The sequence below is a fragment of the Miniopterus natalensis genome, chromosome 4 (genome assembly GCF_054644295.1).
Source record: "Miniopterus natalensis isolate mMinNat1 chromosome 4, mMinNat1.hap1, whole genome shotgun sequence".
NCBI lineage: Eukaryota > Metazoa > Chordata > Mammalia > Chiroptera > Miniopteridae > Miniopterus > Miniopterus natalensis.
Genome location: NC_142084.1, coordinates 94,056,156 through 94,084,096, shown reverse-complemented (window position 1 = coordinate 94,084,096; position 27,941 = coordinate 94,056,156).

Below are 27,941 nucleotides of genomic sequence, written 5' to 3'. Positions count from 1 at the left end.
ATTATATCTGCAGAAACTCTATTTCCAAATAAGGTCACACTCACAGGTGTCAGGGGTTAATACTCTTCTGGGGGATGGGCACGACCGAATATGCCATCCATGAAGTGCCTGCCATGGAAGGTGCTCGGTGACTGGGATAGTGGGTGGGTGAGATCAATGCTGTGTGCCCTTGGAGAGACACACGCCTGCTCTGTGCCTCAGCCATTCCACCTCCCTGGGGTTTTACAAGGATGAGCTGAGCTAATATCTGCAAAGGATCCTATTTCATAGAGCTGCCAAAGCAATGGTGATCCCCTCTCCATAAAGAAGCTGTGATGGTTGTGGGACTCTTGGTGGCTGCTGTCCATGTTGGCTTTCTCTTGTGGCTGGGAGAGAGGAGGAATGGGGATACCGATGATTAGGGGAAGACACAGTGCACAGGTTGGTGTTTTTCAAGGCCACGGAGGGAGAGGGGATGGTGAGATGTTGACCTTGGAGTTCACAGACACCCGCCCTACAGGTCTGAATTCATGGCCAGGTGCTGCCGTTCCAGAGCCAGGCAAGGCCGCTGGGCAGAGATGGATCTGGTAAAATGTTTTGTATTGGAGTGATTGGAAGTGACGGCCGGGCGGGGCGGGGACCGAGCAGGGAGAAGGAGCCAGCAGGCGGTCTGCAGGGCTCAAGCTGCAATGCATTAGTCTGGGTCTGGGTAGGGGGAGCGACAAGGGGAAGGGGGGCTTCCAGTGGGAAGCAAGAAAGTGGGAATTCCAGGGGCAGACCCTGAAAAGCAGGAAGTGGGCTGACAGGGAGGCAGGGAGAGAACATGGGCGATAGCTGGGCTGAGCACCTGGGCCGTGCAATTCTGCAGAATCCTCACAGCCCCAGGAGTAGAGGCGGCATTGTCCCCATTTTGTTTTTAAATATATTTTTATTGATTTGAGAGAGAGGGAGAAACATCGATGAGAGAGAAACATCAATCGGCTGCCTCCTGCATGCCCCCTACTGGGGATCGAGCCCACAACCCGGGCATGTGCCCTGACCGGAATCCAGCCAGTGACCTCTCGGTGCATGGGACGTCGCTCAACCACTGAGCAACACCAGCCAGGCCATTATCCCCATTTTACAGTGCAGGAGACTGAGGCCCCAAAGTGGGAAGCATCTGTTCAACGTCCCCTGCCACCGCCCCACTTTTCTCTTCCCCACTGATCTCCACCATCACAATCCTATATCTTCCTTCCTCTTCATCTTTTCTTCTTAATTCATATCTGGGGTAGGCTGACTAATGATCCCCAAATGTGTCCACGTCGTAATCCCCAGAATCCGTGAATGCCACCGTGTGTGGCAAGAATCTTTGCAGATGTGATTAAGTTAAAAATGTATGGTGGGTTGATCATCCCAGAGCATCGGCATGGGCCTGGTGTGATCACAGGGGTCCTTACGAGATGGAGGCAGGAGGGTCAGAGTCAGAGAGGCCACGCGAGGCTGGATGCAGAGACCAGAACTTTGAAAATGGAGGAAGAGATCACAAGCCAAGGAATGCAGGTGCCTCTCAAAGACGGGAAAGTCTGGAGCCCCCAGAAGGATGAAGCCACATAAGGCTCATTTCAGACTTCTGACCTCCGTAGCTATAGGAGATTAAATTCGTTTTACTTTAATCCACTAAATTTGTGGCGATTTGTTATAGCAGCAACAGGAAACTAATACACATCCTCCCTCTGCCCTGCCCTTCTCTTTCATCTCCACTTCTTTCGCGGGGCTCCCCTCCCACCTGTACCCCCCTCTCCTCTCTTCCAGCTCCGTCTCTCCCCTCCTCTTCCTTGCCCTCAACTTGCTCTGCTCAACTCACCTCCTTTTCCTCTCGCTTCTTGGCCCCCACCACAAAACAGCACAGATTTTTGGCATCTCTAAGTTGGGTTCCAATCCCAGCTAGACCTCCTGCCAGCTCACTATGCTCCTCCAAATCTCAGGGTTCTCATCGGTACCCAACCCCAGCCCCCTGGCTTGCTGTGGGGAGTTAGAAGAAATAACGTCAGCCATGGAAATGGTGCATGGTGGCCCCTCAGTAGATGTGTGGTTCTCTGTATGTCCCCTACCCCCTGGGACCCAAGGCTCCGCCTGGGCTCGGGCCAGGGATAGGGCACCCATCTGGTGGGGTGGTGGCTGGCCCCAGGGATCTTCAAGTGCCTGCCCAGGCTCTCCGCCGGCCTGGGTTGGGTGAAGTGAGCATTGGCGGACAGACAGGATGCTGCCCTGCATCTCTCTCTTCCTCCTGAGATCCTTTGTGGGGCCAGGCAGAGCGTGAGTGACCGTTTCCCAGGAGCACTTGCTAAAGATACCCTGGCACCTGGGGAAATGACAGCTGGTCTTGGAGCTGTCAGGGCTCTCAGACCCCAGGTGAGCGGCCCACAGCAGCTAAATTCACTCTCAAAGAAGATGAAACATAATTACCCTTTCTTCTCCACGTCCAAGGGAGACCTCCCTCACTGCCCCGTCCTGGGAAATCAAGCCTTGTCTTCCGATGGCTGCTAGTCCCCAACTGAGTTTCAGTAAATTAGCCAACAGAAGGCACGTCTCCCGTGGATTCATCAAAAGTTTGCCCGTCTCTTGGACAAACTTCGGGAGAATACGCCTCCAGCTGCTCATCCTCTGATCGCCATCTAAGGGCCGAAGTGCAAGGGCAGCAATAACCTTTCTTTTATTCCCCCATTATGTGCCGATACTGTTCAGAATGAATCTCACGCCTCCCTTATTTCAGACGCGAACGCTAAGGCTCAGGGGGGCCACGAGCGGTACAAGGTAGCAAAGCTCCCACCATTGAAACGGAATCAGCTGCCGTTGCTTCACTGTGTCACTGAACTTGGGTCTTCACTTAATAGTATTAGACTAATGTTACTTGCTGGTTCTGACGATCGTACCGTAGTTATGTCAAATGTTAACATCAGGGGGAAGCTAAATATATAGACTCTCTCCAGACAAATTTTGCAACTTTACTATAAGCCTATCATTAGGTCAAAGGCAAAAATAAGAACAAATTTAAAAAACAAATTATGTTCCCTGACCACACAAAAATTAAGTACAAATCAATAACAGAAAAATATCTAGAAAATCCCTACATTTTGAAATCTGAAAAGGCTGCTGTATGATTCCAACTCTATGACATTCCGGAAAAGGCAAAACTATGCAGGCAGTTAATCAGTGGTTGCCAGGGGTTGGGGAAAGTAGGGAGGAATGAAAAGGCAGAGCACAGAGGATTTTTAGGGCAGTGAAAATATTCTGTATGACACTATAATGATGGATACATGCCATTATATGTTTGTCCCAACCCATAGAATGTACAGCACCAAGAGTGAGCCCTACTATAAACTATGGACTTTGGGTGATGTGTCAGTGAGGTTCACCAATTGTAACAAATGTCCCATTCTCGGGGGGGGGGGGTGTTGATAATGGGGGAGGCTATTCATGTGTGGGGGCAAGGGGTACATGGGAGATTTCTGAACCTTACCCTCACTTTTGCTGTGAACCTAAAACTGCTCTAAAAAAAAAGTGAAGTCTAATTTTAAAAAGAAAATAGGATCATTGCAGTTAATGCAGAAAAAGTATTTGACAAAATTCAACACTCATTCATGGGAAGAAAAAAAAACACCTCAGCAAGCTAAGAACAGAAGAAAATTTGCTCAAACTGATTACGGGCATCTTTAAAAAAACTTGCAGCTAATCTCATACTTATTTGCAACAAATGAAATGCTTTTTCCATTAGATCTAGAACAAGGCAAGTTGTCTGCTCTCACCTCTCTATTTAATATTGTTTTGGATATCCTCCTCAAAAAAAGAAATAAAAAGCATACCAAAAAAAAGGCTGGAGTAAAACTGTATTTGTAGATAGCATGACCATCTCTGCTGAAAATCCTGATGGTGGAATTTCACTATGACACGGCAGGTTGGTGGGGAAAGAGAGGCCCATTCCCTAAATGAAGCTGGAAGGTTGGTTATCCATACAAAAGAACTGAAATCAGATCCCTACCTCACATCACATACAAAAATCAATTCCAAGTAGATTAAGGAGTTAAATGTGGAAACAAAACTTTAAAACTTTCATTTAAAAAATGTGGATGAATATTTTCAAACAAAATTCCAAAAGCCCTAACCAACCATAAAAGAAAAGATTGATAAATTGGACTAAAATTAAAAGCTCCTATAAATCAAGACACTTAAAAAAAAAAAAAGAAAGTTACAACAGGCCGCAAACTACAGTTATTGAAATATATGTAATTCAGAAACTATTAGTATACCGAAAATGCCAAAAACTTTTACAAATCAATAAGAAAACAAGTCATTAGAAAAATGGACATAAGACAGGAAAAGGCATTTTTAAAGAAGAGAAAATAAATATGACCATTCAACATATGGAGAGATGTTCAAGCTCATTAGTAACAGGAACATGCAAATTAATGCTACTGCCAAATTGGCAAAAATGAAGGAATTTGACAATGCCAGGTTTGGCAGAGAGGTTGATCAACAGGTAGTGCTGGGGAAGAGGAAGGATCGGTACATCACTTTGGAGATCAATTTGGCTCTATCTTAGACATTGAACTTGGCGTATCTCAAAACCCAATAATTCCCATCCTGGTGTAGACACAGCAGAAACGCATTGGAAGTAACTTAAATGCCCATCAACGGGAGGATGGGTAAATCAATTGTGGTCTATACACAAATGGTGATTTTTACAACAGTTAAAATGAGTAAACCACAGTTGCACACAACAAAGTGGATGAATTTTAGATGCATACATTGTAAAATGAAAAGAAAGTGTAGAATTTCTGGGACACGTTTTTTTATCAAAGGGGTGAGCTGAAGCTGAACGTGACCAGGTCAGCTGGGTTCCTGGGCAGAGCTGGCAGTGGGGGCCAAAGTTTCCACCAACAGAAGGAACCCAAACCCCACATCCCGACACCGCCTGCCGGCTCATAATGCCAGCTTGTGTTCATTAGCCCTAACACGCTTCAGGCCCCGAGACCACTGAGCATATGCGACCCCTGTGCAGGAATTATTCATTGAGCACCATCTGTGTGCTAAGTGCTGGGATAAAGCCAGGAACACACAGGCAAGATTCTGGCCGCGTGGAGTGGCCAATAGTGATACAAGCACCTGTAAGAGGCTGGCCTGGCCTGCGTGGGGGGACAGAAACATAGAGAATGGCTTCCCTGACTTAGGAGAGGGATGGCACCCTAGAAGGCACTGTTGCCTCCACCTGAGGGGGCCGGGAAGCGTGGCCGTGGGAGTGCCCATGAGTCAGGTTTTGGAGGGGGAGGGTGTTTGAGGCGAGGGACCAGCACGCGCAAAGCCGGAGGCGGAAAGCCGGAGGCAGGCCCAGGCTGGCTTGGGCGCTATAGGATTCTGCGTCAAGGGAGCGAGCAAGGTGGGAAGGGCCACTTCATCCAGGTGACCTGCAGGGCCCACAGGAACCCAAGAGGACTTTGGAGGAGTCCCAGAGAATTAGGGGCCAACCTCAGGACCTGATGTCACTGGAGCCTGGGGGTGTCTCCCACCCACCCTGGAGCCTGGGAGAGCCGGTCTGGGTCCCCACCCCCGCCCCCTCGGGCTGTCACCAGCTCCATGCCTCTCCCTGCTGCTCCAACATTTTCCTCCTGTGATGGATGGAAATTTCCCTGCTTGGGTCAAGTCAAATTTCTCCTGATTTGTTGTTTTACACACTACTGAGGCCGGAGGCGGACCCTGCATGATTCATAAAGAAAAACGCACTGTCTATGAAGGAGGGTAATTTATAGGCGACGTTTCCCCAGCCTCTAGAGATGAAATGCACGGGGGAGGAAGAGGAAGACCAGGGACCTCCATCCACTCTGAGTGGCCCGCGTGGCTTCTGAAGCTGTGGGCTGGGACCCAGCGGTGGCAGGAGTCTGTCGGGGATGCTGCTGAAACTGGTCATTGGGCGACCCTGGTCATCGGGCGACCCGAAGACAAGAGGGGCTCAAGGACCCCAACGTGCCTTCCTAGTCCCCAGCCCCTCCGGACCCCTCCCCCTTCTCCCTCTCTCACTCCCTCTCTCTGTCTCTTGTGTATGAAAATAAATGAAGTCAGGTTTCCCAGCCCTTCTCGTCTGGAGGGCCAGGCAGCCAACTGACACCCACCTGACCCACGCCATACATCATAAGGGTCACGGGGCTGCCATGGGCACAAACGCTGGAGGCGGGTCTGAGCAGTGGCCACCAAGACTCCAGGGTTGGACAGATCTTTGCTTGGGGTGGGGGTCAGCCGGGCAGGAGGGTGGACTTCACAGTGAGTGGAGGAAAGACGGGAGTTAGGGGAAGGAAGGAAGGAACTGAGCGCTTACTCTGTTCCAGGCACCATGCCAAGCGCTTTGCATATAGAACCTCATTTCTGACCCAGTGAGGCAGCAACAGCGTCATTGGTCTCATAGATGAGAAAACTGAGGCTCAGGGGGAGGAGGGAGTGGCATCCAGACAGTGCCAGCAGGCAGAACAGATCTCCTAGGCCCCGGAGAGGGGAGGAAGGGGGCAGAGGCAGGACCCCAGAGTGGGTTGGGGTGCACCTGAGGATAGTGGGGGTGTGAATGAGGCACCAGTAAGAATGAGCTTAACAAAGCAGCCCCCCTACTGGGCCGCGCGTCCATGTCTGTGACATGAGAGATAAGCTGGAAGTTAAAGCAAGGAGCCTCAGGATGGTGATTTTTAGCTGTCCCAACCTGTCTGAGCTGTGCCTTCTTTCCCACCAGTGAAGCATGCCCCCCCCCCAAGTCAGAAGCCCCATCCTCAACTGTGACAGGCTGCTCCTTCAGTCCACTATCCCGCGGGGCCCCAGAGACTACCAGCCTCCCTTGCAGCCCACATTCTTCCACACCCAGGCTGCTCTCTCACTGTCACTCACTCATCACGCACTGTGTGCCGTGCCTGGGCTTTCACAGGTGTATTGTCATGGTCCCTGACTCTAGGAGCCCCCTTTCCAGAGAGACAAATGGGCATAGGGCTCAGCAAGTTCCAAGGAGGTAAGGCTAATTTTGCCTGGAGCATTTGAGAAAGGCTGGAGCTGGGCTTTGCAGAGTGAATAGGAGTTGACCAGGCTTAAAAATAGACAGATATTCCAGGCTGCAGAGCGGCATGTGCAAAGCAGAAATGCAAGTAGCCATTTCTTCTCACTGTCCTGTATTTGCTCCAAGGCCTCAAGCTCACCCTCTGTGATCCTGACCCCCCACCCTCACTGCTGTAGGACCCGGAGTCACTGCCAGGACGCAACCAGGGCCACCGGCCCCTCCAGGCTTCCCCACGATGGCCCCTGATGAATACACTCAGGGACACTGGGTGAACCATAAATTAAGCCTTCTGGGGATGGCTTCTGCTGAATAAAAAGCACATTCAGTAGCGAGCATATTTGTTTTTGTTTTCCTTCTCCGAGTAAATGGAAACGCGCGGTGACCTCACTTTCTCACAAGTACAGTAGCTTTCCTGAGCGGCCGGCAGGCCTGGGGTGCCAGGAAAAAGTGGTGGAACATTCAGCATCAGGAACAAGGGCCTCAGTGGCAGCTGTGGCCGGCCAGTGGAATACAGCTGTCAGGCCGCTGACATGAGTTTCCGAGGGGTGGGGAGGATCCGGCCCAGGCCTCCCAGGAGGCCCCGAACATCGCCAGGATGGGACTTTGGGACTGCTGTCCTTCCAATTCATTTTCTGACACTGCAGACAGAGGGTCCCAGGCAGCAGGCCTGCAGATCCCATGGAGGAGCCTTGGCATCAGCCGGACCCGAGTTTCCATCCTGCCTGCCCTTCTCGGGCTCTGTGACCCTGGCCGGCCATTGCACCTTTCTGGGCCTCAGTTTCTTCATCTTCAAAGTGGAGGTATCATGCCAGCTTCATTGCGTTGGATGAGTTCTAAATATGTGAAACTACCAAGAAATACTAGTCAGTCCCTTCCTGACCTTCTGCTCACATATCCAACTCAAGCACACCTCTTCTGTGATGCCCTCCAGGCCCAGTGACCTCTCCCACCTGGTTCTTTCTCCTTCCACTGCCCTGTGATGATGGGCACCTTTTCACAGAAGCCAAGATATCCATCTACCCATCCACCCACTCAGCCATCCACCTGCCCATAATCCATTCAATCCATCCATCCACCCATTTATTTATTTAGTCAGTGAATATCTTGAGCATCTAGGTGCTTTCCCGCTGTTAGGAAGATGTGTTGTTTTCTGTCTGTGACCTGATCTTCATCAGGTGTGGACATAGTGAAGACTGTTCCCTAGAGACTGGATGAGATTGTCCTCAGTTTCCTCTGCAGCTAGCACAGGGCTTAGCAAAGAATACTCATTCGTTGCAAGAAAACCCAAACTACCTTAAGAAAATGGGAATCTAATGATTTGTGGAACTGGAACGTCTGGGTGTAGTTCTGGCTTCAGATACAGTTTGATCCAGGCCTCCAGTGATATTTCCAAGACTGAGTCTCTCTGCATCTCCCAGTGTTTCCCTCCTCCACATCGTAGCAATGCTGGCAGCAGCTGCAGCCCCAGCCCCAGCCCCACATCCACTCAAGTTCAAATACAGCTGGAAAGATTAAAAGTCTTCTCCAAAAACTCTCCCAAGACCACACAGACTGAGAATCAGGAAGAGGTGGAGCCACAAGTTAAATAGGGAGGAGGGCTGGATGCTGGACAGGCAAATGCCTAAAGCCTACTGCGCCACCTACATGCAGGCAGTGGGCGTCCTGGGGTGAACAGGAAAGCTCTGTAAGCACCAGGAGGGGCTCACATCCCAGGGGAGGTGGGCTGATGACGCTCAAATAAATATATAAACAAGATCACCTCGCACGGTGGTAACTTCTAAGATGACAGCAGAACAAGGCAATGTCGTCAGAGCAATTGGGGCTGAGGCTATTTTTAATAAGTGATCAGGGAAGGCCTCTCTGGGGAGGTGGCATTTAGCTGAGAGGTTGGAGGGGCCAGATCAGGGAGGGCCTTGTAGGTTATTCTGAGAAGCTTGGGTTTCATCTTCCAAGCCATGGGCAGTCAGTGTAAGATATTAATCGTGGAAGAAGATGATCTGATTTGCTTCATTCTTTTTAACATCCTTTTTAAATTTCTTTTTTTTAAATATGTTTTTATTGATTTTTTTTTTTTTTTTTTTTTTTTTAGAGAGAGGAAGGGAGAGAGAGAGAGAGAAACATCAGTGATGAGAGAATCATTGATCCGCTGCCTCCTGCACGCCCCCTACTAGGGATGGAGCCAGCAACCTGGGCATGTGCCCTGACCGGGAATCGAACTGGTGACCTCTCGGTGCACAGGACAACACCCAACCCACTGAGCCACAGCGGCCAGGGCTAGCAACCCTTTTAAAAACACTTTTCATTGAGGTGTAACCTATATGAGGTCAAACAGGAAAACACATTCAGCCAGGAGTTGGGCTCAGGGTCATTTCCTGATGTAGAAACCATGTAACCCCACCCAGGTCAACAGATAGGCCATTGCCAACACCCAGAAGGCTCCCTGGGCCCCTTCTAAGTCAATCCCCCTCCAAGAGGTAAGCACTATTCTAACTTCGATGGTCATCGATTGCTTTTGTCTGTTTTGGACTTAATATGAATGGGATCAGGCAGTCTATATTCTTTTGTGTGTGTTTCTTTCTGTCAACGTTATGTGCACGTGATTGCCCATGTAACCTGGCCCATCCTTGTTTATGGTTGTGTAGTACTCCATCTCTCCCCCTCTCCCAGTGCTGGGAGGTGGTTTTTTGCCTGTGATCTGACCTTCCCCAGACGTGGGCACAGAATGCACTGTCCTTAAAAACAGGATGGGACAGTCCTCAGTTTCCCTTTCAGTCAACACCAGGCTTGGCACAGGACAGACATGCCCACTTTCTGGCCCAGTAGGGTTGGGATGGGAATTCATTCAGGATAGAACAGGTGATCTAGACTAGAAACTGTTAGACCCTTCTCCTCCAGGCCTGGTGTCTGCCAGGCTCTGACCGCCCCTCTGCCCCACCTCCCTCCTAACCAAGTTCAGGTGCTCACACTCGGCTGGGCAGGGGTTCTGGTGGTTGCCGAGCCCAGAGTCCCCGGTGGCCAGTGTGAGGGACGTCGCGGGAAATGAGAGGAGCTGCGGCCAGCCGCCAGGCAGTGACTCTACAACCCAAAAATGTGCTCTTGGCCAGGCTCGCCTTCCTCTCTCCTAGGCTCTTCCAGGCAGCGAGGAGTTGGCAGGCCCGGGTGCAGATAACGGCGAGAGCCCCAGGCCCTCTTCTGTCATCGCCTCCCCAACGTGAAACCCAAGATCTTGTTTATTTATGAGGAAATTCTGTTCTGCTGCTCGACAAATGGTATATGGGGGCCAGGGCACATGGAGCGTGGAGCCGGCCCAGCCAGGCCTCCGCATGCTGGGCCCCGCCGCTGAGCAAGCTCCGGAGAGCTGGCAGCCCCTGGAGGGCCACTCGACACTCCCGGGCTGGGGGCTGGCGGTGGAGGAGGGGTCCTGCCTTTCTCTGAACAGCCGGAACCCCCCTGCCTTCCCTGAGAGAGCCATCGGTGGACTGGTCAGGAAACCATCGACGGCAACAGCCCCGATGACCCGGCTCCCTTCCAGGCCCAGCCTTCTCTGGGATGCACCTCCTGCCTACCATCCTGGGACCATGAAACGAGATGGTGCGTGTCAGTGCCCGAGGCGTGGGAGGGAGAAAATAATCTGTGCCAAGGGCCCGCTGCTCCGCAGGGGCTCCCGGTCATTATCTCGCTCAATCTGCCAGCAGCACTAGTTGGTAGATGGCAGCGTCCTGGCTTCAAGCTGACGTCCAAGGGATGGGATCACTCACCCAGGGCCATCTGACCCTCGTTCCGCCCTCTGGGTGGGTTGAGCTGAGCACTCACTCAGGAGCAAGCGTCCATCTGGGGCAAACTAAACTATATGTGGCATTGTCTTGTGTCCGACTCGAGATCTGTGTTCTTGCCATCACACCTCCCTGCCTCTCGAAGTGAAATGTCCCTTTAGCAGTATGTTTGGTGGCGTCCCAAGGGTTGAGACCACATCCATTTTGAGATGAAGATTGCTCATTTTCAATTCCGTTTCGGCTTCAGATTATTCTGGTCGAGGGGCCTGGCACCAGCACAGCCCTTATTGTCCAAACGAGGGTCACTCACTGACCCTAAATCTTCTGTTAACATTTCGTGTGCACGGGCGGGGCTGGTGCCTGTGTGTGATTGTGAAACCGACCCATTCAGTAGAGCGTTAGACCTAAAACAACGGGGAAACCTTTTTAATGACAGAAGTAAGACCAAATCTATCAGCGACGAAGTAAATGTAAATGAGTTAAATGCCGCTATCAAAAGATATACCACGCAAGGTCATTCTTTCTTTCCTGACAAGTTTTCAAAATGTACCCGCGCCGAATCCCAGATCTTCTTGGATTCATCCCAGCCTACATGACTCAAACATCTCTGATTTCTCTAATGCCAGCTTGCTTTATTTTTATTGTAAAATACTTCAGACATACTTAAAAGGATAGGAAATAATGAGACGCCCATTGATCTACCACTGAGATTTAATAAACGCTGACATTTGCCGTGTTTGTCTCAGATCTTTTTACAGGGCCCGCCCCTCCCCTCCTCTCCCAGAGTTAATCACGAACTTGATGACGTGGATAACAATTTCCACGCAAGTTCAAGACGTTTGCTACTTAGGAATGTATCCACAGACTATATATGGAATTGTTTTGTGTTTGTAGGATTTACCTAAATAATATCATGTAATGCATATCCTTTTGCAACTTGATTTTTTTTTTTTTTTGAGAATTACACATATTGAGACACACAGATGTCTTGCATTAATTTTAATTGCCAAGTAGGGCTCACTGCACAGATAAGTAACAGGTTGCTTACCCATTTACCCATTGATGAACAAGTATTTCTACTTTTATTTTTTTGGCATCACAAATAGTGCTTTGATAAACGTCTGTTATGTTTTCTTGTATGCTTAAGCTAGTATTTCTCCCAAAGTAGAAGGGGGGGCGCTGGTTTTAACACTTATGTCTGTTATCTGCTCTTTACTTTCCTCTCTGGGGATACAGTTAAAAAGGGCTGATAAACAGGATTCGAGTTGGGACTTGAGGAAAGAGATGATGCTAGAAAGGAAAGTTGATAGCATCCTAGAAAGGGGAAGCCACCAAGACTTAGAGTCACTAGTGGTGTGCTCTGCCACACTCCTTAACGTTAATCAGTTCTGGGGCCAGATGTGCATATCTGGTGTCATAGCTGAGGACTGGGGGAGCAGTTCCTTTCTAGTCACATTCTCAGGTTTGCTTTGTTCGCACTATGTTAAGTCTTGTACCAACTCCCATTTCAGAGCTGAGAGTCAGTGGTTTCTAAGGCTGGCCGTGCTTCACAATCACACCGGGGAACTTTTAAAATATTTCAAACCCAGGCCAGGAGATTCGGGTCCAATGGATCTAGAATGGGGCCTGGGAATCTGTACTTTCTTAAAACCTTTCCGGATGATTCTGCTGCAGCCAGTCTGCAGTCCCAGCATTACCTAAACCGTCAATGACGCCCATTGGTAAAGCTGTTCTTGCTAAGAGCAGGCAGCCTCCGTATTTGCTCAGCTAACCGTGTCCGCTCCTCCCATCACCACCAGTGTGCCCCTGTGAGCAGGGGCCCGCAGCTGCCCCTTCCGTGGAGGCTTGCTCCCTGTATTGAAGAAGCTATGAGGGACCCCACTGTATCTCCTCGACCAAATGTCCCTGACCACTGCCTTGCCCTTGCCACTGTTTCTACGAGAAGGGGACTTGGCTATACCACGTGAGAGGCAGTCTGTAACACTGCCCATAAAGAGTGATAAAAATAATACAGACACAAACAGCGCTCTCGGTGAGAGGGGAATTATTATAATCCCCATTTCACTGACAAGGAAACTGCACAGAGAAACTGAGGCACAGTTGGGCAGTAGTGGAGCCAGGGTTCAACCGGGCAAACTGGCTTCAGCGTCCGTGCTCAGAACGATTCTGCTAGGCCCTGCTGTCTCCTCATTCTGGTGGGGTAAGTCTCCGAGGGCCACGGTCTCAAAAGGCACCCGGGTCTGCTCCTCCCCATTCTGGGGTCATGTGGGGAGTCTCCAGTCTGTATTGCACTTTTTCTTACCTCAGTCCTTGTGGTTTATAAAGAAACTGTAGCTGTTCCTATGTGAGTGATAGCACATCAAGTGCCATCACCTGCGCCCCAACTATGACTGCGTGCCAGTCCCATGACCATGACCAGACGGCTGACGTGGGTTATCGCATGCAAGCCCCACTGCCCACCAGACACACGCACACAGCTCTGCATGGGGCACTGAACAGTCCTGTGAGAACTGAGCCACGGAGAGGCGGGGTCGCTTGGCTCAGGGTCCCATGGCCTCTCAGCTGAACTTGGAGAGCGTCTCACCCCAGGGCCCTGTTTTTTCCACCACTTCATATGCGTCCGAGCTCCCTTTTCAGAGTGAGGTCAACGCAGATAATTGCAAAGAATAGCAATAAAAAGCAACAATACAGCCCCTCCCTAGAGTGGGGGGGCTCTTCCCTGGGACTGGAACCGTTACCAGTTTCCTGGGACTCTCCTCCCAGGAGCAGGAGCCAGCGTTTCTTGACTGAGCCTCTAACGGCTCCCATCTCACTCTGAACTGGTCACTGTAACACTTCCTCCCTGCCCCCTGCCCACTCCAGGCTGTGCCCTCTGGTCTGTCCCCAGGCCAAAACCAGAGCCAACCTCCACATACTCATCTGACGCTGTCACTCCCCTTCCCAGAAAACTTCTGCAGCTTTCACGTCCCCCTAGACCTGTCCTCGCTGGCCACACGTGGCTAGTGCCACTAAGAAACTGAATTTTTAAAATTAATTTAAATTTAACAACTGATCTCGCAGTTACTGGAAAGCTTTTCTGTCATTTTGGAACTTGGAGATGTGGATCTACTTCTTCAGCTACAAATGTTATGAAATCTCAGTAAACATCAAGCATTTCTGATGAAAGCACAGCCTCCAAATGGAGATGTGATATGCACACGGGATTATGAAAACTTGGTGGTGAGAAACACAATGTGCAATATCTCAATGATTTTTGCATTGATTGCATGTTAAAATGATAATAGTTGGATACACTGGCTTACATAAAATAATTAAAATTAATTTCACCTATTTTTTAATGGAGCTGCTGGAAAATTTTTAATTATATGTGAATCCCATTACAATGTATTGGGCCGCACTGTTCCAGGCTGAGCACCCCAGGCCGCCACTGCTAAGTGATCAGAGCGGCACGTGGGCGCAAATTGCTCGCCACGTGCTCGCCACGTGCAGCTAAGAGCGAGCGGCTGCCTCCGGGAAGTCCCGGGGCCGCGGGAGAACCTGTCGCGATACCGACCGTGGGAAGAGCTGCGCTAGGCATGCGCACTGTGCGTGGAGGCAGAGAGCGGGGTCCATTGGTTCTGCCCGGCGGGAAGTTCGGGGAAACCCTCTAGGAGGCCTTTTGAATGGAGCCCGAGCTGCGGAAGACGGTCCGGGCCCAGAACAGCCGCCGGGAGGTACGGGGGTGCGAGCGGGCGGAGCCGGTGGCCCGGGAGGCGCGGGGTGCGAGCGCGCGGAGCAGGTGGCCCGGGAGGCGCGGGGTGCGAGCGCGCGGAGCCGGTGGCCCGGGAGGCGCGGGGTGCGAGCGCGCGGAGCCGGTGGCCCGGGAGGCGCGGGGTGCGAGCGCGCGGAGCAGGTGGCCCGGGAGGCGCGGGGTGCGAGCGCGCGGAGCAGGTGGGTGCGGCTGCGGCGTTGAGCTCCGTGGGAGCACTGTTTGAAGATTCATGAGCGCTGTTCCTGCCTATCCAGAGGCAGAAAGGTAGAGCCCACCTCTGGCCCAAGGCCCATGGCCACCACTTTATGTATACCCCTCCCCAAACCCCATCCTAAATTCCAGGCCTTTTTTTTTTAAATTTATCTTTATTGTTGAAAGTATTACAGATGTCCCTTTCCCCCCACCCCCATTGACCCCCGCCACCCTGCTCCCGCCGCCTCCCCAGGCCTACCGGGCACTGTCGTCTCTCTATGGGCTATGCATATAAGTTCATTGGTTAATCTCTTCCTGCCTCCCCCACCCCTCTGAGATCCCTCAGTCTGTTGCATGCTTCAGTGTCTCTGGATCTATTTTGTTGGTTCGTTTATTTTGTTCATTAGATTACACATGTAAGTGAGATCATGTGATGTTTGTCTTTCTCTGCCTGGCTTATTTCACTTAGCCTAATACTCTCAGGGTACTTCCATGCTGTCCCAAAGGGTACGAGATCCTTCCTTTTTACGGCTGCATAGTATTCCATGGCGTAAATGCCCCACAGCCGTTTTATCCACTCATTTCCTGATGGGCCCCTGCACTGTTTCCAGATCTTAGCTATTGTAAATTGCGCTGCTGTGAACATAGGGGTGCAGATATTCTTTCTGATTGGTGTCTCTGGCTTCTTAGGGTACATTCCCAGAAATGGGATCACTGGGTCAAATGGCAGTTCCATTTTTAATTTGTTGAGGAACCTCCATACTGCTTTCCACAGTGGCTGCACCAGCCTGCATTCCCACCAGCAGTGCCCCAGGGTTCCCTTTCTCCGCACCCTCGTCAGCACTTGTTGTTGGTTGATTTGTTGATGGAGCCATTCTGACAGGGGTGAGGTGATACCTCATTGTTGTTTTAATTTGCCTCTCTTTGATGATTAGCGACGTTGAGCACTTTTTCATACGCCTCCTGCCATTTGTATGTCCACTTTGGAGAAGTGTCTGTTCAGGTCCTCTGCCTATTTTTTAATTGAGTTGTTTGTCTTCCTTTTGTTGAGTTGTATGAGTACTTTATGTATTTTGGAAATTAGCCCCTTATCAGGGCTAATGTATCATTGGCAAATATGTTCTCCCATATAGTGGGCTCCCTTTTCATTTTGATGCTGGTTTCTTTGCTGTGCAGAAGCTTTTATTTTGATGTAGTCCCATTTGTTTATTTTTTTGTGTTTCTCTTGCCCTTAGGTGTTATATCAGTGAAAATTATGCTTCATGAGATGTCTGATATTTTGCTGCCTATGTTTTTTTCTAGGATTTTTATGGTTTCATGACTTATATTTAAGTCTTTTGTCCATTTTGAGTTTATTCTTGTGAGAAGAGACTCATCATTGTATGCTCTTGCCTCCTTTGTCAAATATTAATTGACCATAATGGCTTGGGTCGATTTCTGGGTTCGCTGTTCTGTTCCATTATTTACATGTCTGTTCTGTGCCAGTACCAGGCTGTTTTGATTACAGTGGCTTTGTAGTATAGCTTGATATCTGGTATTGTGATTCCCTCCAACTTCGTTCTTCTTTCTCAAGACTGCCGCGGCTATTTGGGGTGGTTTTTGGTTCCATATAAATTTTTGGAGTATTTGTTCTAGATCTGTGAAATATGCTGTTGGTATTTTGATAGGGATTGCATTGAATCTATAGATTGCTTTGGGTAGTATGAACATTTTAAAGAAATTAATTCTACCAATCATGAACATGGTATATTCTTCCAGTTACAGTGTTTATATCTTCTTCTATCTCTTTTTTCAATGTTTTGTAGTTTTCTGAGTACAGGTCTTTTATCTCCTTGGTTAAGTTTATTCCTAAGTATCTTAATTTTTTTGTTACAATGGTAAATGGGATTGTTTTTTTAAAGTTTGTCTTTCTGAGAGTACATTATTGATGTTTAAAAATGCCATCGATTTCTGGGTGTTAATTTTGTATCCTGATACATTGCCGAATCCATTTATTAAATCTAATCCTTTTTTGGTGGCATCTTTAGGGTTTTCTATGTACAATATCATGTTATCTGCAAATAATGACTGTTTTACTTCCTCCTTTCCAATTTGGCTGCCTTTTATTTCTTCTTGTCTGCTTGCTGTGGCTGGGACTTCCAGTACTATGTTGAATAAAAGGGGTGAAAGCGGACATCCCTGTCTTGTTCCTCTTCTTAAGGGAAATGCTTTTAGTTTTTGTCCATTGAGTATGATGTTGGCTGTAGGTTTGTCATATATGGCCTTTATTATGTTGAGGTATGGTCCCTGTATTCCCAAGTTGCTGGGACTTTTTATTAAAAATGGGTATGGATTTTTTTCAAATGCTTTTTCTGCATCTATTGATATGATCATGTGCTTTTTGCCTTTCAATTTGTTTATGTGATGTATCACATTTATTGATTTGTGAATATTGTGCCAGCCTTGCATCCCTGGAATAAATCCCACTTGGTCATGGTGTATGATCTTTTTACTATATTGCTGGATTCAATTTGCTAATATTTTGTTAAGGATTTTAGCATCTGTGTTAATCGGGGATATTGTAGGCCTTTGATGAGGCTGGAGAAATAGCCAAAAGTACAGAGAGGAGCAATTCCCAAAGCTTTGAGAAACCAAAAGGCCCCAAACCTTGAGAGCAGGCTACCACAGCCAGGGCTGGATAAGAGATGGAATTAGTTCATTTGTAGGAGTCAAGCTGTAGCTCCCTTCACACTGTTGCTCCATAGGTGGCTCATTTTTATCTAAATTATCCATTCATCATTCAATGTTTATTAAGCACCTACTAGAGTCGATGTATGATGGAAGATCTGAAGGCACAATCCAAACACTGAAATCGTTTACAAAGGTTGGAAACTCAAGACATGCTCGTTAAAATTTTAACTAATATTACCAAGATATAGGATAAATCTGGTAGAAAGTAGGTGTTCAATGAGTATTTTCCAAGACATATACAAGGATGTTCATTACAGTATTGTTTATAAGAGTAAAAACTAGAAACAACTTAAGCTTTTGCCAGTAGACGACAATTATCACCACTAAATATCTTTCTTTTGCTGAGAAGATGGATGCATCGATGCATGGATGGATGGATGGATGGATAGATGGATGGATGGATGGATAAAAACAAATTCAGAAAAGAGAGAGTGAAATAGGAAGGTGAGAGAAAGCATCATGGAGTAGACAGTGTGGGAGAAAATGCATGCAATATGTAATCAGTAAATGTTGCCCATCGAAACTACTAAGTTTTCCCCAGGGCATCTAGTAAAATACCCCCTTTCAACCCAAAGACCCCCAGGAATGTCCAGAGGACCCCACATGTGCTGGTGACACATACCCTCTGCCAGGCCCCAGCTGCTTACTGTCAGTGCCTTGATGTTCCAGGTTCCCTCTTTCCACAGGGCCTTGTCACATGCTGATCCCTCTACTTGAAAGGATATATCCTCTCTTCGCATTCATAACTCTTAATCTTGATAGTCATTTACTTTGGGAAGCTCCCTGGTAGGCCTCGTTACAGTCTCTCTCATAGACCACTGAGGTTTTCCATCAAAGCACCTATCTCAGTGGATTAAATGCTCCTTTGTGTCATCATCTGGTTAGTGCCTGAGTCTGTCTAGACTCTGATCTCCATGAAGGCAGGGACAATGTCTGTTTTCCTTAACACTGTCTCTCCACACCTACCCCAGTGCTTTGAAGGCAGCAAGTATTCAAATACCTGTAAATATCTGTTGCATAAATAAAGATGTATGCTCTCAGAAGGAAAGGACAGGAGGTCCATAAATGCCTGTTGTTGAACTTGACAGCTCAGTCTCATGCACAGGGTCAGTTCTTGGAGATTAGTTGATGAGCACTAAGAGGGCCAGAGTTGGAGGTGAGGGAGGGAAGTGGTTATAAGAAACCTGGAAAGAGAGTGGCTCAGTGGGGAGGCAGGAGGTGGCTAAAAGCCAGCTTCTTCCTCTGCGCTCGGCTGTGGGTCGGCCTGGAACCCATGTGTCCTGGCACCTAATGTGCTGCCTGTTCTATTAGGCATTAGGAAACCTGCTCTGAATATTAAGCACCCTATGTCCCCCCCTCCCAGCGAGAAAGAAGAAAATAGCTCTTCAACACCCTTTTCTGGAATCCAGCCTGGTGGATCATTTTTGTAGACCCATTGGGTCTACAGGGCCTCCAAGTAGAAAATGGCCCCACAGGCTGGCCTAATGCCTTACTCTTGGGGTCATAAGCCCCTGAGCAGGACCCCAAGGCCCAGAGCCCATGGTCTGGGAACCTGCCTGGCTCCCCACACGCCTCGTCTCCAGGAGGTGACTCATCTCTTCATGGACCTAGACGACTCTGGCTGGCATCGGGAGCAGCTGATGAAGTCACAGGCTCCTGAAAACCAGTCTCCCAGCTGAAAAGAGGAGGCAGACCCAGGGTGTGGGAGTAGGGGCCAGAAGGGGAACCATGGTTCTGAATTTTAACAATTTTTGAAACAAAATGAGTGAACTCAAGTTAGCTGCTAGTAATTTAGAATGATGGGGCTGTTTTCACCCTGGTGCCTCATAAATAACTTCTGATTTAAAATTTCCAAGGATCGACTGGGCACTTCAAAGGACCTCCACAGGGGGAAAATGAGCTTCTCCTTCCGTGCCCTCCCCACTCAGGTGAGGACTGAGATCACCAGCTGGAGGGGCTCATCAGGGGTGTGACCCAACCAACTCACTAGCAACTGACAGACTTACTGACTTACTGAATGACTGAAGAGCTAACCAGCCCACAAGCTAATGGAGAGACTTACTGACAAACTGTCAGACAGAACAGTGAAATAACCAAGTGATGGTTAAGCCAATGGAATGGTTGACACATCAGTGAATGGATTGACTGGCCGATTGATAGACCGATGGATTGCTGGCCAAGAGACCAATCGACTGACCAATGGATCATTTTGTCCGTGAGCCAGTGGATTATAAGGTCAACCTCCCTGTTTCCCCAAAAGCCTGGTTAACCAGTTGACCAAATGGCCAACAGGCTGATGAACCAGCCTACCCAAGTTCTGACAGGAGAATGGCAGAGGACAAGGGCATCTGGTGGGTGAATCAGCTAAGCAATTGTTAACCAACACCGTTGTCAGAGAGAAGTTGATTGCACACAATGAAGAATGTCCTCCAAAGGAAGATCAGATACAATAAGTAAAGGGTAGCAGACGCAAAAAAGACAAAACACTACAATGTCCACTACATGGGGGGGGAAGGAAGAGGATTTTGGTGGTCAGATGGATATTGTTGATGTCCAGAGTTGCCTAAAGAAACTGGGAGATTCCAACTCAATGCCAACATGTAGTTTCCCGCTATTTTAGTCTTCTTTGTGGTGATCGAATCAAATTAGCACATGAGTGAGTTCAGCCATTGCCTCTCTTTAGCATCCTTCCACCTTCCTTCCATATCACCGTCATGGACACAGCAGGCTCATTCATTCCCCTAAGGCCACAGATATGGGGGGCCATAAAATGCAGTCATGGTGGTGTTCTGGTTGCAGAATTATGAACGATTATTTTCCCTTTCATTTTCTAAATAGATCCTGTAGTGGGGCTATATTATTTTGCAATGGAAAAATCACATTTATAGTTTTAGAAGAAAAAGTAAAAACAAATATGGTCTCTTCTGCTCCACACCAAATATATATTTATTGATTTATGGATCCAAGGAGTCTCCAAGACTTGCCTCTTCTTGCTTTTTGATGTCAACATGGTTTGTTGAGTGCCTACTAGTGATTTCTCTTTTTTCTAAATTACTAAAACAGCCATCACAACTTCTCCCTCTTCGAGTCTGTCATCCATACACATAGTAAAAGAATTCCCATCACATTTACCCTCCTCAGGAACTTCCAAGGGCTTCCAGGTGACCATTGGATGATAAACGTAAGCTTTTAAAGCTAGAACCAATGGACTTTGAATAAGCAGTTCCCTCTCCTTGTGAACATCTACCCATGTTCACACATACACACACCTGCATGTATGCACACACACAGACACTACCAGCCCCTTATTCTAACTTCTCATGATTGTCCAATTCATTATCTCATAGAACCAAGAGACTACTGAGAGTGAGATAGAGGATAACATGGGAAAGCCATCTTCGGTTTTCTAACACCTATCACATATATTGCTTTACAACTGACAAATCCCCTTACAGGCTTTGTTTGGAGCGGATTCTTGAAGGACAAAGATTCTATAGATGATTTCAAGGGCAGGCTGAATTATGAGTACAGATGACCTGGGCCTAGTCCACAGAGGCAAAGAGTTTCTTTGTGCAGCACAGATAAGGGGGGCCCTGGCTGCACAAGGACAAAGCACAGGTGTGAAGCTATCAAGGCCACTTTCGGAAGGGTGAGGAGACTTCAGATTGAACGAGGGCTGGAGATGGATCGGGAGGGGAGAGCACAAGGGCACCAGCATGGCTCTTCAGGACTCGCTTGACCTGTGCCCATCCAAAAAAGTCTTGGAAGATCCGAGCTCTGTGGGGCTATAATGGCCTGAGATGTAGGGACCTTCTTCAAGTCAAGAGAAGCACCAAGGAACCCATGAAAGATGATATTTAAAAATAAGACTCTTGGGGAAGGTCTGGAGGTGGGGTAGATGTGGGGTGGAGGGGATCAATGGGGGAAAAAAGGAGACATCTGTAATACTTTAAAAAATATGATAAATTTTTAAAAATAAGTAAAATTAAGTTCATTACATTAAGTCCATATTTTAAAAAAGAGACTCTTAGTAGTGCTAAGGTCAAATTATTCCTGACTCGAGATAAACAAAATAATAAATTGCTTACAAGTTTCTCAAGCATTAACTAGAATGTGCTTTGGCATTTTGGAAAGATGAAGGAAGGCAAGCACCTGCTCGTCTCAAAACTTGTGCTACTTGGCACAAATGAGAGCAAGAACCACAAACAGCTCTGCGTGGAAGCTTCCCCTGGCTGAAGCTGGGCTCTGGGGCTGTCTGTGTCTCCCACCCGTCCTCCAAACCCTAATTCCAGACCCACTGCAGGGCTCATTTCTTCCTGGAAAGTCCCAGCAAGAACAGACTTGAGGATTCCCACCCTGACTCTGTTGCTGACACATGATATGGCCTTGGACAAGGTCCCCAGACTCTCTGGGCTTCAGTTTTCTGTAAAATGAGAAAAATCGTAACTACTTTTCAAGATTGTCATGAGAATAAAGTTGAGGCTGCCTCTCTCCCTGGGGCAGTTACTGGCTGTGTTTGACTGCTCAGCATCTCTTCCCTCTCCTTCTGGCAAGACCATCCACTTTACCCCTGGAGAGCTGCTCGTCCCCACCCGCAGGCCAAATTGACTTAGGTGGGGCTGATTCTGCCTCCAGGCTAACAGAAAGAATGCATGATCAGACTTGGCACGTGACTCAAGTGCATCCAATGAAATTCTGTCCTAGGACTTGTATTTGAACCTTGGGGAGGAGGAGTCTTCTTTTTACTAAGGTGTTGAACTAATGAGAAGTAGTCCTGGAGCTGGGCAGCCATCCTACCATCACAAGGGCAGAGCATCCCTGAAAGTGAAGTCAAGTTAGAAGAGAGTGAATTCAAGAAATGGAGATTGGGCATCTGGATCCAGCCATACCTGAAGCTGTAGTACTCCTGCAAGTAAACTCCTTTATTAGCTTAAGACAGTTTGAGTTAGGTTTCTGTCCTTGCAGACTATTAAGTCCTGACTAATGTCCCTCTCACAGGAAGAGATCTTCATGGACTGAGATATTTGTTGACATGTTGTGTTGGTTGTATTCTCCAAGAATCCTGTCTCTAATGGGTAGGAAGAGGCTGGGGAGGAGACTCGGGGACTCAGGATCCTCCTTAAAACCCTGCCCAAGGAGAAAGATTAAGAATATGAAGGAAGAAAAGGGTCCCAGAAGTCTAAGAAATGCCAGATTAAAATAATTTCTACAATTTACGAATACCTGTTGCATGCCAGACATATTAAAAACGTATTCATTTATTTATCATGTTTAGCAAGTCCTACTATGTACCAGAAACTGTTTGAGGGCCCTCCATGCTAGTTGGAAGGCTGAGCCTAATCTGCCAGTTAGGTACCATGAGTCCCATTTTACAGACGAGGAAAGTCAGAGCTCCGAGAGGAGCAGTGAGCTGTCCGAAGTTGCACCTCTGAATGTGAGTGGATTCAAGATTCTAACCTGGGTGTGTCTGACTTGAAGGCCCAGGCCCTTGTCCTCACTCCAGGCCACCCTCCTTGTAAACCCCACTCTCAGGAAGCGTCTCTCAGTTCCTATCTTTGTCTGAGAAAGGGAGGGGGAGACAGGGGTTCCCATACACAGCCTCTGGCTCAAGAGTTGGGACCCACAGCGTCTTAGTGCTTGGCCATGTTTACGTTGCTGGTCAGACAGGCCTGAGTGTGTCTGCCCAAATGGGCTGTGAGTTGCGTGATGGAGGCTGGAGGTTTTGTCTGAGGATCCTCCGACAGCCAGAGGAACTGGCAGAGGGCTGAACTTGGCCACCCAGCTCAGCCTGTGGCTTTTTAGTTCACTCAAGATCCGGAGTTCCAAGTGCACCCCCACCCCCATTTGGGGAAGACACTCGTGGTAAGATGATAGAGTCAGAGAGACCCGGGTTTGAGTGTTACAGCAGCAACTTGAGCATATCACTTAACTCCTCCCTGCCCCATTTTCCCCACCTGAAAAATGGGAGTAACAGGACCCCACCACCCCCACCAGGGTTGCCACAGGGACTAGACAAATTAAGAGATGGACGTGTTTGTTCCTAAAACCACAGGTAGCACAGAGTAGGTCCTTCGGGAGCCCAAGTTACTTTGCTCCCCCATAGTAGCCCTCTCCCCTGCAGCAGCCTGGGTCACCTGGGCGTTATCTCTCACTGACAGCCCACCCCCTTCCACTGGCAGCCCATCCCCCACCCCCAATCCAGCCATAACGACTTTTGCAGCCCATCCCTCGTGGCAGTAGCTGAGGCCTAGACTCCCAGGGCCCCCGGGCTCTTTAATCAGCCTCTGCGAGGGCTGCGAGTGATTCAGCCTGCAAGCGCTTCGGCACCGGGCGCAACAACAAACAGGCCTGCAGGGAATCGCTTCAGCAGAAAGATGTTGGCATGTCTCTATAGCAACTCGGGGAAAATATTTCACGCAAAAGTCCATCTGCTGTAACATAAAGGGAGTCCCAGCCAATAATCGAGTTATAACGAGTTATAAATTATTCCTAATCTGCAGGCTTTATTTTACCAAACCACAAAATACATACACACACACATACGTGCAGATAGAGACACACACCATATGTATTCTTGTACATGTTCGCGCACGCACACACGTGCAGTCATGAGACAATGGCAGTGCCGTTGTGACTGTGTTGTCTCATCTTGTGGTACTAATTGGTCAGCAGGCCCCACGGTCATCTGTGATCCAAGCAAGCAGACATCGGTGACCTCCAGGGACCCAGCTCCCTGTTACCTAGAGCCACTCTGCAAGCCAGTGCTCCAGCCTTGTTAGTTTTGTTGGTTTCTCTTAGGGGAAAACAAAAGAATTGTTTTGTTCCCTATGTCCTTGTAAAGAGACCTTCGTATTGATTCATCGCGATGAAATGCTTTGTAGCGGCTATCAAAGTGGAAAAAACAACGTGCTAATTCGCATTGTGATGCTTTTAATTTTATGTGTTGTCAACACTTCAAAGCGGGCCGAGCCCTGCCTGGGAGACCTGGGACGCTTCTCCTCGCACGTCGTATCTAGGCTGCAACTGTCTGCAACTCCGCAGCCTCTCACGACGCCCACTCCTGGCTTCAGATCGCTCCTCTTTTTTCGTTTTCATTCCCTACTTTCTGTGTCTGCTCTGCAAAACTCATGTGGCCACAAGGAGAAAAAAGTGGTGGTGAGTGGGAGAAAAGGGAGGTGAGCCAGCCCAAGATGTACAGTACCTTCTCGGACAGAAAAACGACCGGCTTTCCAGCCAGGAACCTCCCGGCCATCCCAAGGAGAGGGGCTGGGGACCACGCCACCCCTGCCCCCACAGGAAAATCATCATGATTGCCACCATCCCCCAGCTGCTCGCTGTGCCAGAGCTTGTCATTGTGCCACTTAACCCTGCTCCCAACCCCTTCAGGAAGGTGGCATTTTTATCCACATTTTCTATCGTATTTCATTTATAACAAGGGGTCAGAGAGGTGAAGTGAGTTGAGTCAGAGTTCAAACCCAGTTTCATCCGTCTCCACTGCCTCAGCTTCTTCCTACATGGCCAGAAAGTGACAGAAGAGGCTGTCCCCCAAGAGAGGACTTTCTAGCAGTGGACTTCTACCTGAGACAGGTAAAGCAGCACCAGGTACCATTTATTAACCAGACCTACACTTGCACTTGGAACACATCTTGTTTAACCTCACGACGCCCCAGGGCAAATGGGATAAGTCCCGTTCCATGGATGTGTACACTGAGGCTCAGAGAGCTCAGGACACTTTCCCAGGGTAGCACAGCTGGCTAGAGACTGTCGGAGTTGGCCTTGGTAGTCAGGATGCCAGACTGTGAAGCCCATGAGCCTCTGGCGCCTGTTCCCCTCTGTCCGGCCGTCCCCCAGGCTTGTCGCTAAGCGGCCACAGGCCAGGCAGGGCCCGTCGCCCACGTCTGCGCCTTCCGCGGGGCTGAGCACAGAGTTGGCCTGGATTCTGAGTGCGTGTGGACTTGATGAAACACAGCAGGGGCAGGGCCCAGGCAGAAAGGTCAGCGGGGGGGAAGAGGGCAGGAACACCCTGTTACCAGATCTGGAGAGAAATGGAAAGTGAAATACTTGGAAAGTAACTCCAGCCGGCTTGGAGGAAAGTGTGTCGGGATGTTTCCGAAGGCCTGATGAGCAAGCCTTTCCCCCACCCACCCCCACACCTCGACGAAGGGCCAGGGCGTGTGCAGAAATCGTGGTGGAGGCTGCTTCTGGCCCGAGTCCCCGGGGTTCAGGTCACTTCCAGGGACAGTCCTGGAGGAGCTAGGAGAAGCTCTCAGTGAGGCCCCAGACCAGCGAGGACCGCCCTCGTCGCTCCCGGCCTTCCCCTGCCTTCCTGGGAGGGCAGCAGCTTCAGCTGCAGATCCTAGGTCCCCACCATCCAAATCATTCCCTGGGGTCCAGCAAGGCCCTCCCTGCCAGGGTGACTAGATTTGGGATCGGCATCCAAGACCTTCCATCAGACCTGTTGAGTTGGGGCCTTGGACTGGGGAGCCTGCAGCTGCAGAAGAGGCCACGATCTGTCCGCTCAGGACATTTGCAAGAACAGCCCCCGATGGCCCCACTGCAGCCATGATTGGGATGCGCAGGGCAGGAAATTTGACTCAACAGGCCAACCCTCCAGTCTGACCAATTTCCTTCTCTCTCTTTCCTTCCTTCTTTTGTTCTTCCTTTCCTTTTTCATTCCTTTCTTTCTTTCTTGCAGCCTTCCGAGTGGCTGGGTTTCGTGCCCAGCTTGTCTCCTCTGAGCTGCTCTGTGGCACAGGAGGGCACGAAGCTGGGCCTGGGAGGGCGCGATGTCCCAGGACTCCCGCCTGAGTGTAAAGGCCATTTCAGGACCTCTCACACTGGCTGGGAATTCACCTCCCTGAGGGTGAGCCAAAGGCAGGGCCTCCGCTGACCTCTGCCCTCCCTTAACCCAGCCAAAAAAGAACAGTCCAGAACACCGCGGGAAACTCTTCAGTTAAGCAAATTGAAAACTCCGAAAATTGCCATGCAAGACCTGGAAGCCCAAGCCAGAGCTTCTGCATGGGGGACTGGGCTCCCGTCAGCAGGGCCTTGGAGAGGCAGTGAGGCTGAATGCCCTCTCCTCAGCCGCGCCCCCACCCTGTCCTCCATCATCTCTGAATTCTCAGCCAGATTCCTTCATCAAAAGCTGCCCTCAGTGGCAGAAAGACGTGCACCCAGGAGCAGAAGGCACATGTCGGCGGGAGGCTGTGGAGTGGAGCAGTTAGACCTTGCCTCAAGTCCCGCATCTGCCACTTATGCCGTGGGACCATTCATTCCACCACAGGAGCCTCAGTTTCCGTATCTGTACAATGGGGGCTATAGCCTCACCCATAGCATGTGGATTGTGTAGGGGAAAATGAGATCGTGGACGTGAAGCTCTTAGAACTTTGCATTTTGCGCCTAGCACAGAAAAAGGGCTCCCAAAATGACGGTGATCATGGTTTGTTGTTAGCACTTCCGGCCCTGGCTCTGGGATGCACTGCACGTGTGCACACAGACATACGCAGATACACATACACACAGATATACAGACACACACAGACACAAACACACACACAGATACACATATACACACAGACACACCCACACACACGCGCTCGCACACAGACACACACACACACAGACACAAACAGATACACACAGATACAGACACACACACAAACACACATACACGCACACACGCACTCACACACAGACACACAGACACATACACAGACACACACAGATACACCAACACACACAGATACACAGACACACAGACATAACCCACACACACATCACAGACACACACACAGAGACACACATTCACAGACACAGACATAGACATAGACAGACATACCCACACGCACACACACACAGACATACCCCACACACACATGCACACATAGACACACAGATACACAAACACACAGACACATACACACACCAGTCCATCAAGGAGCACCCAGAGCACATGGCCAGCATCTCTGTATGGTCATAGGATTGAGAGCTGGATAGGACATTGGAAAATATCTGAGGCCAGAGAGGGGACGTGTCCTGGCCATCGTCACTGTGTGTGGCAGAGCGGTTCTGGAATGCAGTTCTTCATTCTTTAGGATCCCTCTCCTCATTTATCACATCCTCAACAAATATTTATGCTGACCACCGCCTCCGTGTCAGACCCTGGCTGGGCCTGGGGCTATAAGGGTGAACAAGACGGTTCCTGCACCCGCGGTGCTTGTCACCGGGGCTCCTGACAGCCTCACACATCTCCTGCTCCCTACACTCCCATCCTGTGCACACTCAGAATCCAGATGCTCCAAATACCCAGAATGCTTTGTCTCAATCTCAGTCTAGCCTCATTTCCCCCCCAATGTGGACTCCCTGAGGGCAGGCCCTGGCTCTGCTTGTTCTGGGTAGGGGACTTGCATGTCCCCGCCTGACGACACTGAGCTGTGCTCATCCTCGTGGG